Source organism: Lichenostomus cassidix, chromosome 5 (genome assembly GCF_008360975.1).
Source record: "Lichenostomus cassidix isolate B80296 chromosome 5, HeHo_3.0, whole genome shotgun sequence".
Classification (NCBI taxonomy): domain Eukaryota; kingdom Metazoa; phylum Chordata; class Aves; order Passeriformes; family Meliphagidae; genus Lichenostomus; species Lichenostomus cassidix.
In genome coordinates this window covers 31,152,778-31,166,302 of record NC_139486.1, presented here as the reverse complement: position 1 = coordinate 31,166,302, position 13,525 = coordinate 31,152,778, and the positions used below count along the sequence as shown (strand labels likewise).

Below are 13,525 nucleotides of genomic sequence, written 5' to 3'. Positions count from 1 at the left end.
ATGGCATTCAAGACCAAGGAAATAATATGCTAAAGCTAAATTAAATGTTTTAACAAAGATGATAACTGTCAGCTGATTATCCTATTTAACATTGTAATCACTGCATTCAAATCTGTTAGGACTGCAAAGCTTCCAACTGCTTAGAATTGGAAGGTAAATTAAGTAGCATTGGAAAGACTAGTGCCACTGCTACATGTAAGTCCTCTTACTGGAATAATTGGGAGTATTAATTGTGTTGCTCTCTGTTGCCTAAGACTTGGCATGCACACTATCTACAAAAAAGCAGAGCATGCCAAGTCTGGTCAGCATCAGACAGTTACAAACTGTTCAAATTAGAGATGGAGTTGCAGGAAATGCAGTTGTTAAATTTCTGTAGCATTTGAACTTTGGGATTTGTTTTGGTGAGATTACATAAATTATGGTTATTAATAAAATACTTCTTAGCAACTTTCAGTATATAAAGCTGCTTTTGTTCTAAGCTAAAAAGTCGTGTGAGAAATGTCAAATTCACTTAACCAATTTATGAAGTGGCTCGTGTGATTAAACCATGAAAGGTTATATGTGTTTTTCTCCTTCCAAATATTTATAGTGTCTGACGAACAGCTGAATGTATGATTTCTTTTTTTTTCTGAACAAATTGAGAAAAAAACCCCACAGACATAAGGAGAAAATTGTTTGAAATAAAGGTTTTTTTCATGAAGACTATATCTAATCTTAGCAGCTAATTGTGGTCTGAAAGTATTACATATGATCTACTCCTGTCACTGTTTGGAATAACAGGTTTTTTCTGCATTACATATGAAGAAGTAATAGTCCATCTGTGTAAAATATTCAGAAAATAGGTTTTTTTTTCATCTCAGTCCCTTATTTGTGGTGACCCTATACATGTAACTTTCCCTTAGAATGTTCTTTGACTCACCAAAGCATGAAACTGAGATTCTGACAAGGTAATAGCTTAATTAAATCTTGCAAAGCACCTTCAGATTACCAAAAACAGTTGAAGTAAATTCAGTTCTCCTCAGAGAGGCTGCAAGAGCCATTGTATGGTCTGACCTTATTTTGCAAATGTTTCCATACAATGCTGCTGAACATGCATGTTTTAGAAAAGTAAAAGCTTAGAAAAGTCTTTTTTGTACATAGATTGCTTTTCTTTTTCTCCTCCACCTTTCAGACTACTAGGCCCAAGGAGTTATAATTTTGCATCCAATTAATTCTTCTGTTGCTTGACTACTGTGTCTAAAACCTTTGATATAGACAGAAAAGAATTGTTTCTTTTCCTATGTTTCTATTTATTGTGCAGAACCACCTGATGTTTTGTATTGAAAACATTGATTCATTGAGTGCTGGTGGGTTACTTTTCTTAAGTAAGCATTTTTAGGATACATCGTATCTGTTACATAAGCTTTTGTTATTATTTTGGTCTCTTTATTTTCTCTCCTGACTTTTTAAATATTAAACTGTAGCATATACATCAAGTACAAAAATGCTAAAGTGGATAGCGGAGACAGAAGTCAGAATTGCTTTTTGGCTGCTTTTATCAGCATATAGATTAGTGTGCTGAGACTGACATGGAAACCAAGAGGCTCTCCACTTGTGCTCTGTGCAGTTTTCCATGAAGCCTGTCTTTTGAATGTAACCTTTCAGCATACTGAAATTGGGCTTTTAGTTACAGCTTTTAACATCTCTACACAAACTGAATCCATTCTGATTCATGCTTGAGGAAATGTATATGTATTGTTACGTTTGATTCTTGATTCACTAGTGACTGTAAAATAGCAGATGTACCAGAGAGAGATAGAGGAAGAGAGAAAGAGAGGAGTGATAATGATTTTCTGCTGTCCCAAGATTCTTTCAACCTTAAGACCATTTCTGAGGGCAGTTTGTCTCCACAGTCTTTCAACCAGTATGACTGACACATATATAACTTGTCATTATACACTACCTTCATTTTTTTTCCTTTTTTTCTTTTTTTTTTTGACACAGGATTCCACTACTAGTCTAAATAAATGGCTGTACCTATAGTTGCTGTTAATCTTCCCAGATAGTATTTAATACCATAGATACACACACACACACTTTTTTCATAATCTCAGTATTTAGTTTCCATAAGGAGAGGTGATGCCAATTTTATTGGTTTTATAAGATTTGATAATGTAATAGCTTCATGTAAATCTGTTGGTATGTAGTATATGCCAAACTGTAAACTGCTCCCTTTTAAAATAACAGAAAAATAGTCTGTATTTATAATTTTTAGAGAATGTTTGATATTTCCATGTGTTTGTTTACAGAATACAGTATGCAAATAAGGAGATTTTTTCTTGGTATGATTTTATTTTCAAATTTTAATTTCACCAGTTCCTTTAATTTTCTTCTTGTACTTAAGCCTGTCAGAGAATACCTCAGTATCAATGTAGTGATGAAATTGATCCTACTATTTCACCTTTAGCAGTGTTTTAGCCACTTAAATACATACTCAATTCCAGACAGATCTTCCACATTGTTTTCTGTAACACTGTCTGCTTTCTGTGACAATCTTGATTATGTTCTTTTTCCATAAAGACAAGTAATTTTTCACCCTGCTCTCAAAATTTTGCAGACACAGACACTTGCTTTTGTTGCAAGATTGGCTTCCCCCCTTCCAAACTCAGGTCATTTAATAACAAGAGCTGGCAGCACTTCAAAGTCTTATACCTCCAGGATTTTGAAAATTACAAATATTCTCCTCTGCTGTCTTTTAAAGTTCCATTTCATTAATCACAGAAAAAGCTATTTTGGCTGAAGTAAGTTAATCATTTGAGTGATTCGGTATAATTTGAAATAGGCAAATCTGTATTTCTCATTAGGATATAGTCTTTGATATTGATGTATGTAATGGACTGCTAATGTAAACTATAATATCCCTGTAGTAGATGGTTTTAGGTCAAGAATGTATGAATAAACCAAATTACCACAATACAGTATATGCTGCAGAGACAAAACAAAAAGCACTGCTCAAAACCCCTCCATCCAATCAATTTTAAAAATGCATTCCAATATATTTGTGTTTATGTTGTTCATATAAATAGTGCCATTGCTTTTTATTCTGTAGGAATATACAGATTAATCAAGGTCCTACAATTCAAATTTTATTTATTTTAACAATTTTAAAGAAAACAGATAGTGTCTTACACTTAACTAGATGGGGGGTTTTGTGTTTGGGGTTTTTTGGTCTATCCATCATGGCAGGCAATTGTGCCAGAATTGTGATTGGTCCTGTTAACGATTTGATAAAATTTCCCAAATTTTTTCATACTTATTGAGAGAGTCTCTTCTGAGTTTTAGATATGGGAATAAAACTGGCAGCAGGGACAGAAGGGATCAGAATCTGAAGTAGTAGTTAGTGCATGGTATTCTTGGAATGATAGCTCATGCTGCTGTTCCAAGGCATGGGATGGTATGGATTGAAGAATATGGGATGATGACACCAGGGAGATTTGAGTGGGTGCAGAGGAGGAACTGAAGAATAAAGAGTTCTGGGCGTATATGTCATAAACACATTCAATTCATGTTTCTAAACAAGTCAGGAACAGATTTCAATCTTTTTGGTGCAAAAGTGGCCATGCAAATATAAGTAGACAATGAATTGTTGCATTATGGAGCTGAATTTATTGGGAATTCAAAGGATTAATTTTAAGATGAAAATATGAAATCTTATATCCCTATTATATGGAGATGTCAGCTCTGATGTGAAATTTCAAGACAAGAAAATAAACCTATTAAAAGATTGAAAAACCTGTTCAGGTATGAGAATTGGCTACAGTTATGGAGAAAAAGAGGGAAAATAAAGCTAACTTATGCATGATAGTGCTTTGCTTTTTAGTTCTTCAAGTGCAAATGGACTAGGAATAATTGCTTTGGCAGCAAGCTGTGATATATTTCCTACTCCCTTTTCTGCATCATACAGTTAATGTTTTCCTCATGTACCTGTAGATTACGCATACATCTTCATGAACATGCTTCTGACAATAATATAGAAAAATATTCATCCTTTGCAAGAAAAGCAAAAGGAAACATAAATATGCATTTGTCCAGCCTGTATCCTCATTGCTAGTCCTTAGAATTTAGTTTAGTTAGGTTGTCAGACATCAAAGCCAATCAGACATTACTTCTGAGAACATTCTTAGTAAAGTGTTTCATTGATGGTTAGCCATGATTTCTGGTGATTTTCCAAATAAAGGAGCAGCCTGAACTCGAGACTGTTACTCATTCCTTTTTCCATGAACGTCTTCACTTGTATTAGCTTTCCACACCCAGATGAACTGAGACTAAAACAAGTGATAATAACACTAGTTCCACTCACCATCTTGGACTATTCACTGGAATTTAGCAGTTTATAAAAGATCCTGAAAGTTTTAAACGACAGCTATTGTTTCTTACCATACACAAAGTCACAGATTAAGAAGTGAAACGGTAGTTGAAAGTTAAGATTGTTTCATCTAAAGCAGGGTCAGTTTGCATAGTGGATGTAGTGAATAGCTTTCAGTTCTAATTAGTGTATTAACTTAGCAAATAGGTGACTTCCAACCCTTAATTTCCTTTAAAAATTGAATGGTTTCAAGTTGCTTTCCAACTACATTTCTACCTAAGCTCCTACCATTTGCTTCATACAAACCTATACTAGTGTTCTATATAGGGTAAATGAAGCAGAAGGCAGGTTGCATTTATCCTATGACAAGATGAAAAGCTGATTACGCAGATGAGTGCAGATGAAGTGGAAACCTCGCAGAGATTAGGTTTTGCTCTCAGTGTGCCCTACATTGTAGCCCAGCCTGACATAATAATTTCATGTTGGTTGCTTGCTGTGAACTCTGTCTCCACATAAATCACATGTTTGCAAAATGAAGTTACTAAGAAAGTAATTGTTAATCTTTGTTTGAAAGTACTAAACATCAGAAGAACAAGATTTACTTTCAGCTAGGGTTTTTCCCACTCCCTAGTCTGCAGACATGTCTCGATATACAGAGTATGAGCTAGTAGTTATACAGGTGACCAGCTGACAGTCACAGAATTCCAGGAAAAAAGTAGAAAAACTAATTTTGTTAAGTTTTCAAAAGGAAAGGAAGATGTGAGTGGTCTAAAGTAATAAGAATTTGACAATCACTAGTATTTCAAATAGAGGTGGATGTTTTAAGTTCAGAAAGATCTGAATTATTTATGAAAGATCTGCACAGTGGGACAATAAAGAATTTAATAAGTTAACTAATGAAGCAGAATGAAATGTGATATTGGAGGCTACAAGTTACAGTGAGAAAAAGTATTTTGGTACAAGATTAGAATACAGAGAAGGGTCTTAAACCCCCACGGAAATGACAAGATAATTTCTTTCTCGCAGGTGTGTCTGTTACTGGAAATATTTTAATGCGGTTACTTCTGAATTGTCTCTATCATTTTTACCTAAATCAGTTATACCAAAAGCCTTTTTCTTCCTTTATGGTGCCTTTCAGAATGGAGAACTTTCAGGGTCGTGTTGCAGTAAGATTACTTGTAGAGAAGTAACGTTCAGACCAATAAACTACGTCCTTCCTCCACCGACAATTCTGTCCCTTGAAATAGTAAGGCATTTTATGAGGTGGTTTTTATGAGGACTGCAACTCGTATTCTGATTTACCTCCTCTAGCAGTGTTAGGAGTAAAGGAGAGGATTTCTTGTCCTCTTAAAGTCGCGGTCCAGAGTTCTGTCTGGCTTGCCTGAGGGCTGTATGGCAATTACTGTGGTGAGCGGTAGCGACATGATTGGCAGCGATGCTCTTCCAGGAGAACAGATTTGACGGATTATGCAACAGCAGTTAACGACAAAAATAAGCAGGCTGCCGCCGTGATGCGTTAGCTTCGCTGAAACCCACGCTGTGCCGGAGAGTCTGTTCAGTGACACCTGAAGCGGCAGACCTCCCGCTCCGGAGCGGCGGCCCCGCTGCTCCCGCACAGGGACAGCCCGGCGCGGCGCCGCCCCGCGCGCGCGGCACGGACCCGCGGCCGCCGCCGGACCTCGCGCGGAGCCGGCGCGCGCCAGCCGCGCAGCCCGCCGATTGGTCACTGGGCCGCCGCGCAGCGCGCCGATTGGCCGGCCCGCCCGTCAGTCCCGCCCCGCGGGGGGAGCGTTGGGGCGCGCGCCCCGCGACGGGAGCGATCCGGGAGGCGGCAGCGGCAGCGGCAGCGGCGGCCGCCGGGGAAGGAGGCGGGGGCGGCCGGGAATAGCACGGGGCAGCTGCGGTCCTGCAGCCGCTCGGCACCCCCTGTCCTCCCCTGCACCTGAAACAGCGGCAGGAGCATCGCGACCCGGCGCGCCGCTTCTCGCAAGGTAGGCTTCTTTCGCTCGCTTGCCCACCGCTCTGCCCATCTGCTCGGTTCCCCGCAGCGGCTCTGTCGCAGTCGAGTGGATTACAAAATAAAGCCACTAACTCAAGACTGCGGAGAAGGGATCTGTTTGGTCCTCATTAGCATCTCGTCTGCTCTCTGGCTGCTTATTTATAAATAGCTTCTGTGGGATCACGAGCGCTGGGCTCTCTTAGTTTTTCTTGCAGTGCAAAGAAAGTCCGTAGCTCTCCTCCCTCCCCCCTTCCTGACAGCGCTGTTAAAGCAAATTTAACTAGATTACTTCCCCCAACCCAAAATTACTCCTAAAACTATGCTCGTTTTCTGGTCTGATGTGCGGGGTGGGTGTAGCGAAGCGGGGAGTGCAGGTTGTTGTAATTCTGTAGCGTTAGATGTGTGCGAATAGCGTCGGGCGCTCCGGAGGGCAGATGAGTGGGAAACACGTGATTAATATTTACAGCGTTCAGACAATCTGTTACTCTGTGTAGTGGAGCTTATAGGGGTCACCACTGCAGATGAGGCTAATGAACAGTTACCCTGACTTAAAATGCATTTGTATGCTGATATTTGCTGATGCCTTTTACATACAGGAAAAAGACACGTACTGGCATTCTGGAGAAACCCTTCTCGTGCTGCTTTGCACAGTCTCCTTTCTTCAGCTGCAATATTAAATCACATCATGATACAACAGAAAGAGATCTGGTCTGGGAACTGTATATATTTAGTCCTTCCGGCTGTCCCACAGTCTTGTCTTGTGATACTTGTTTTCTCAAGTGTGTAGCAGCAATCTTAATGAGTTCTTTTCTTGTAGCTTCACAGAAAATCAACCAATTTTAAAAAATTGCTGAAAAATTACAGAGGAAGGAACTTTGAATGCGTTCCTAATTATAATTATTTATTTACACCCATCTTTTGAATTGCTCATGATGGCTTAATGATCATTTTACTAGTAGGAATATCTCGTGCAGGTGTTATCATTAAACTATTATGTACACATTTAAAGGTATTTCTGCAAGTATGTCAGTAGTATTCCTGTGAAGTTTAGGTGAATCACTTACACGTAATATTCTGAGACTTTCACCTTTCAGATAGCTTGGACTGTACTTGCATGTAAATTGGCTTGTTTTGGTAAGTTTCAGCAGAAACAGTGCAGCTGCTTTTGGTTAAATGGAGAGTAAAAGAAAGAACTGGGTTTTTTGTATTACTTTAAAAAAAGAAACTGTCAACCCATAACATCATTAACGTAATTTGAAGGACCATAGACAGAAAGTTGCAGTTTGGTATGTAATCAAACATCTTGTGAGTAATGGAAAGGTTCACTTGAGTTGAACCTATCTCGCTGAAAGTCAAATGCCATGAACATGCATATTCCTGTGTGGGTTTTTTAAATGGATGTATGTGTAAGGTATACAGCTACAGAGGCATAGGTAACTTAATCATGTAGTAAGTAGTGTAAAACAGGACAATATTTCTCTAATATTTCGTATCTTTTGAAGATAAGATTGAAGTAGAGGCATGGGTAAAACATTGGTATCTCTGTAGAGGTTTTCTTACATAGACAGGTATTGCCAGGAAATTGGAATTTTTCCTTTCAGTGCCTGTTTTCAGGTTTTCCTATCTGTAAAGTGAAAGCTATAAGCAAATATCAAATAGAAAACTGGGAAATGACTGCGTTTCAAAATAAATGCCAAGGTAATGAATGTCAACTTTATACTGACATTTATCAGGATATAAAAACATGGTGAAGAGACAGATCTGCCTGGGATATGACAAAATACGTGATGGGGGGTGGGGGTTGTGGGGTTTTGTGGTTTTGGTGTTTTGTTGAGGTTTTTTGGTTTTGTTTGTTGTGGTTGGTTGGTTGGTTGGGTTTTGTTTACCTAGTAAAATACCTAGGGCCTTCCCAATATCATTTAACAAGGTCATCCTTTCTGAAGCTTTGATCCTGCTTTACCATGCACACGTAAAATGTTTGAAAATGGAGCCAAAACTCAAAAGCAGCCTTTGCAAATAAATCCAAATAATACTTTCCAGAGAGTGGTCAAAAGTAGGAAAAGCAAGAACAAGAGGTCTTCATTAAGGCTCGAGGGTTGGATGGCTTTTTGCTTCTATAGTATAGTATTTAAGAAATGAATGAGTTCCATTCTTAAAAAAACCCTGACTTTTCAATGTGCCTTTTGTGTTGCTGTTTCCAAAAATTAGTTTGCATCTTTTTCTCCGCCGACTCTCCCTGGAATCTATGAAAGTGTGTCAGCTTTTAATTTTTCTTTAGCTTTTTGGCATGAAATAAATTCCTATTCTGGATTTGATCTCATATGACTTAAACAAATACATAAATATTCAAATATAATCTGAATGTATATTCCATAAAGTTTTACATATGAAGAGGAGTACCAAAATGCAGGAAACTGGCCATCATGGGGTTGTCAAATAGATGTAACTCAATGGAATTTGAACCTTAACCAAGTATAAATAATTTCTACATTTTCATCATGTTTTATATATTCACGCATTATTCCTTGATGACAACCCATCTTTTTGTAGTTAATAATCATGTCACTGCTGTAGTTTCTAGTTGTGACCATTCGTGTTCATTTGCCCATACTCAGAGAGAATAGGAGCAAAGACTACATTAGTATTTTAATGACAAAGCTCAGATTGGTTCTGGTGATTTTTGTTGATTTTTTAAAAAATCTGATTGTATTTCTAATGGCCAGAGAAGTCCAGCCCTCCTCTGTGACAGTGGAGCCTGTAGAGCTTAGATCCTGTAATGGGAAACCCAAGGGAAAGGTTTTCTTTTTGCCATGATCATTTAGTCTTATGCAATTTTATTACATCTTTCCAGATTAATGTTTGTGATTTTTCTTGCCTGTAAGTGTTGGCAGACTAGAGGTACAGGATGTGTAGCTAAATACACAGTGTGTATACCTCAGAATTTCTGTCTGAGAACTTGGAAAGAAAGCACACAAAATGCAATGCACGAATTCTTACCCAAGTCACTGTCTCCTAGTCAGGCAGATACAACTGTTTCTTCTCTATCCATGGAAGACTGAACCTCTAATCTTTGCTTTGGACATTCACCTTTACTTTAAATCCAGTTCTGTATGGCAATAATGCAGGGCTCATTATTTCTGGATAAGACCATATATGTTTTGTTGAGTTGGGCCCTTAGAAAATTACAAAGCACCTTTAAATTTTTTATAGTGAACTGCTTCTGTCCTCTGTTTAAAGCATCATGAAGTCTTATAGATTACTTTAAATGGCACTACTGAAATCTTGAAGTAAAATGAGCATTTCTTACATCAAGATTTAAGTTGACATTTTTCTCAAAGTCATTCTTTTTATCCTGCAGTATGTTAAGCTTATTACATTGAAATACTGTGTCTTCATGTTTTAATCTTATTGCTTCTTTTCCTGATGAGGGTTGTATTGTTGCTTAAGAACTCCCATGGGGGATCTATGTAACCTGTTTAATCTTGAACTATTTGAGTTTTATAAATATTTTTAATTATTATTACTGGTGAAAATGCTTTTCTGTTGACAGACTTGCTGAATTTAATAAAAATTGTGTGTTCCATCTTCCATGATAGGGCACAGACCAAGAAAATGACAATGATGCATGAGTAATTAACCATTTTCAAGACTTTTAAAAGTGTTAATTGATTTGTCCTTGGGACTGACAAAACAGACTATATTTAAAACCCAATACTTGTTTAACAGGCCTTTTGAAAACCTATAATCTCTCCTGGCAATTGGGTTTACATTTTTTTGCTAGTTGTACTCATGTGTTGAAACAATTTAGTTATGTATGAAATGCTACTTGCAAAAAGTTGCAATGAAGAAAACAAATGCAGCCATAGTTCTCTGATCTATGCTTTCTTCTTTGAAGTGTTAATACGATCATCCCAAGTCATTACATCCCATTTGATTTGGTACAGCCAAGGTTTTCAAAACTTGAATAATTGTTAGAATTTTTGAAACCACCCAACATTCCTTAAGGCCAAAGTAATTTCAAGACCACTAAAATTTTTGAAGGGAGAAAAGTTAAAAATATTTATGAGTTTGCTCTCAGCCATTGCTTATTTTTTTAAAAAATAGGCATAATTAAAAATAGGTTTGTTAACTTGTCAAATACATTATTTTAGAAAATTATTCTTGATTCCTAAGAACCTAGTGTGGTATAGAGTCTTTGAATTTTAATTACAGAAAGATGTAGTCAAAACCAGCTGTATTTTGTAAAGGAGTTCTTCTGTAGGTATAAAATATTATTATGGGATGGCTTTCAATTGCTGTTAGTTTTCTTTATATTCCATTTCACTCTTGTTTTCACCACTGAAGCTTCCCTAGGATTTGCACTTCCTTTTGTGATTTTTTTTCCCTTGCTCATGAGGTAGCTCAAACACTTGCTGCAACATAGCCCTTTAGTTTTCTTTGCTTTCCTTAAATACCAGACTGGGCTTAAAGTTCAGAATGTATGGCCAGATGTGTCTCTGAAAGTGATGTTTGGTGAAGGAGCTCTCATCTGAAAGGCTGTATACTTAATGCTTCATTTCAATGTCATCATGACATTAACAAGCATGGGCATTCAATAATTAAATAAATAAAAATGTACTTTCTTGGTTTAGGGAAACTAAAGATGTTAGTAATACAATACAGGACAAGATGCAGCTCTTGCTGAAGAGTTGGCTACTTGGACAAGCAAAATTAAAGCTTTTGGACAAAGATGAACAAGAAGACAATCCTTGTATTTAGAAAATACTTATTTAATTCATGTTATTTTCCTGTAGAAATATCTTATATTTGCTGCCAGAAGTAGAAACAAATTATTCCGTGTCCTGTAAAACTTACCCATTGATAAAGCATTGAATAAAAAATATTTTATTTTAGGGGGTATTATGTATCTGGGTTAAAACTAGAAAAGGTCATGTGAGCAGTTTATGACCCAAGTCAGCCATGTACAAATATGATATTGCAAGTTTGTATCTTTTTCTTCCTGTAAATGTAATTTTTTTTTTACTTTTAATGATAACACAATATTTTCGTGTTGAAATATGTAAAGACTATGTTTTATATAATGTGAATAGGGGTCCAGTACAAGCTCTTCTAGTCTTGTATGGCTTTTTGTTTGTTTAGTGCTTGAAAATCAGCTGACAGTTAATAAGTGCAGCTTTTTATTAAGACATCTGTAACCTGAGGCAAAAGATTTTTTCTTCTTGCCTCTAATGACTTTTTACATCACTATATGAGTTCAGATGAATATTAGCCAATGTCCCCTGTACACATATCAAGGAGCAGTTTTCTATTTTAAGTTGCAAGATTTCATTGTGGGTGTTCATCTTAGGTACAAAAGGTATAGGGGAGATGTTAGGGATGTAGGGATGTTGTAGGGGAGGGTTATTTGTCTCAATAAGGTATATATATTACATTGATGTAAAATTAGTAAAGCACACTATACCGGGTAACTGTTGAGGAATGAACCCTGTCCTTATTTTAAAATAGATTAAATAATTGTAGCATTTATCCTAATTTCCAGACTTGTCAAAATACTCTTTTCACAGACATATCTAAGAGACTCACAGTGATCGTTGAGTCCAACTCTTAAGTGAATGGCACATACAGGGGTCGAACCCGCAGCCTTGTCATTATTAGCATTATGCTCTAACCAATTGAGCTAATCACAGGTTTTCTTACAATCAACGGGAGTTTGGGGTAATGTTTGCTTGTTTGTAAGCGTCTTTTGGATCCCTTTGAGACATAACATTGGAGCATTGTATCTTCTACATACAGTGAGAGTATAACTAATGTTTTCAGTGGTACTTACCTATCAGTTTGCCTCTTCAGTGGTTAGAAAACTCTGTTCTAGTAAAAAAACTTAGAAGCAAGATGATTAACTCATCTGCTGTCTCGGTTCTTTCCCTGCCAAGTGCCTAAGAGCAAAGTGGAGAGTGTAAAAACCTGACTGAAGTGCAGAAGGATTTTGTTTGTTTGTTTAAATGCTGTACTTCTTGAAGTAGTCTGTTTCAAACAGGCTGGTACTGTGCTGAGTGATTTCTTTGGGATATGTGTAGAGATTGCCTTTGCTCATTCCCTCCTTTAATGTCTGCTGGTTTGCTACTTAATGTACTTCCTTTTTACAGACTTTGCGTGTTTGTAATATCCATTGCAGACTTTTAAAATTAGCAATCTCTTAAACAGTCAGATGGGTAAATTTGTAATGGAAATCTAATTGGGTAACTTCTTGCAAATTAGTCACCTTTGACAAACAGATTTTGGATGCTTTTGTGGTATGGTTGAATTCAACAACAGTTTCATGAGGACATGTTGTGTGATATAATTTTTTTTTTTTAATTTGCTGATGCAGTTGTGCTAGAAAAAGATAGATTTTGCTTTGCTAAACTGAAGGATGAGAACTTTCATGTCAGTCTCCTTTGGAGTAGAGAGGTATCTTTGTTTACTGTAACTTAAATTGAAAAAGGTTTATTAGCACAAATAAAAAATTCAAAGAAGTGACAAAAAATTCCACTTGTAAAAATGATATTGTATATTTCAAAATAATTACAGGTTGTGTTCAGAAAGTACTGTGCGTAAGAAACAAACGTATTCCATACTGTCAGAATTTCCATTGGCATCTTGGTGCTTCCAGTGCACTTCCATTTCCATTTCGTTAGCCATAATACTGTTTTCTTCTGCAAGGTTCAACTCATGCCCTAACAAAGCTCTTTAGTAAAACAGAACTAAATGTCTTCCTTCAATCACTAGTTGTTCCATGCAGTTATTTCCTGCTTTGTACTCAAGTTCAAATCTAGACAGGAAATCATTTCCTTCTAAAACTTATTTATGAAGAAAAGATACATCAGATTTCTTACTCAACCTGTAGTATAATAATAATAATGATAAAACTCTTATTTAGATATTTTAAAATAGAAATTTTAAATATTACATGCCCTTTTCTTTCTCTTCCCTACTCTTTTTACTGTAAAAGACAAGAGTGTTATCCAGAATTTTTTAAAATGTGTTATTTATTTTTTTTCCATCTCTATAAATGATTCTAGTATTGAAAAATTCAATGGCTTCTCCTAACTTAATTTTTTTTCTTTTTTAAATTTTGTGCTTAGGTGTGTGAGATAATGGGCTTGAGGAATTAAGGGAATAATACTATAAAACTTTTACACATT

At 36.6% G+C, this 13,525-nt stretch overlaps 1 protein-coding gene across 5 annotated transcripts in view; it reads left to right on the top strand.

Annotated features, from left to right (window-relative positions):
• Positions 1–6,134: 6,134 nt before the first annotated feature.
• The window catches only part of FMN1 (formin 1), a 186,119-nt gene continuing 178,728 nt past the window's right edge, over positions 6,135–13,525 (top strand). For all 5 annotated transcript variants that reach the window (XR_014852599.1, XM_085062047.1, XM_085062049.1 and 2 more), the window contains exon 1: positions 6,135–6,336. The gene's annotated coding sequence lies outside the window, so the exon portion shown is untranslated. The remainder of the gene's footprint in view (positions 6,337–13,525) is intronic.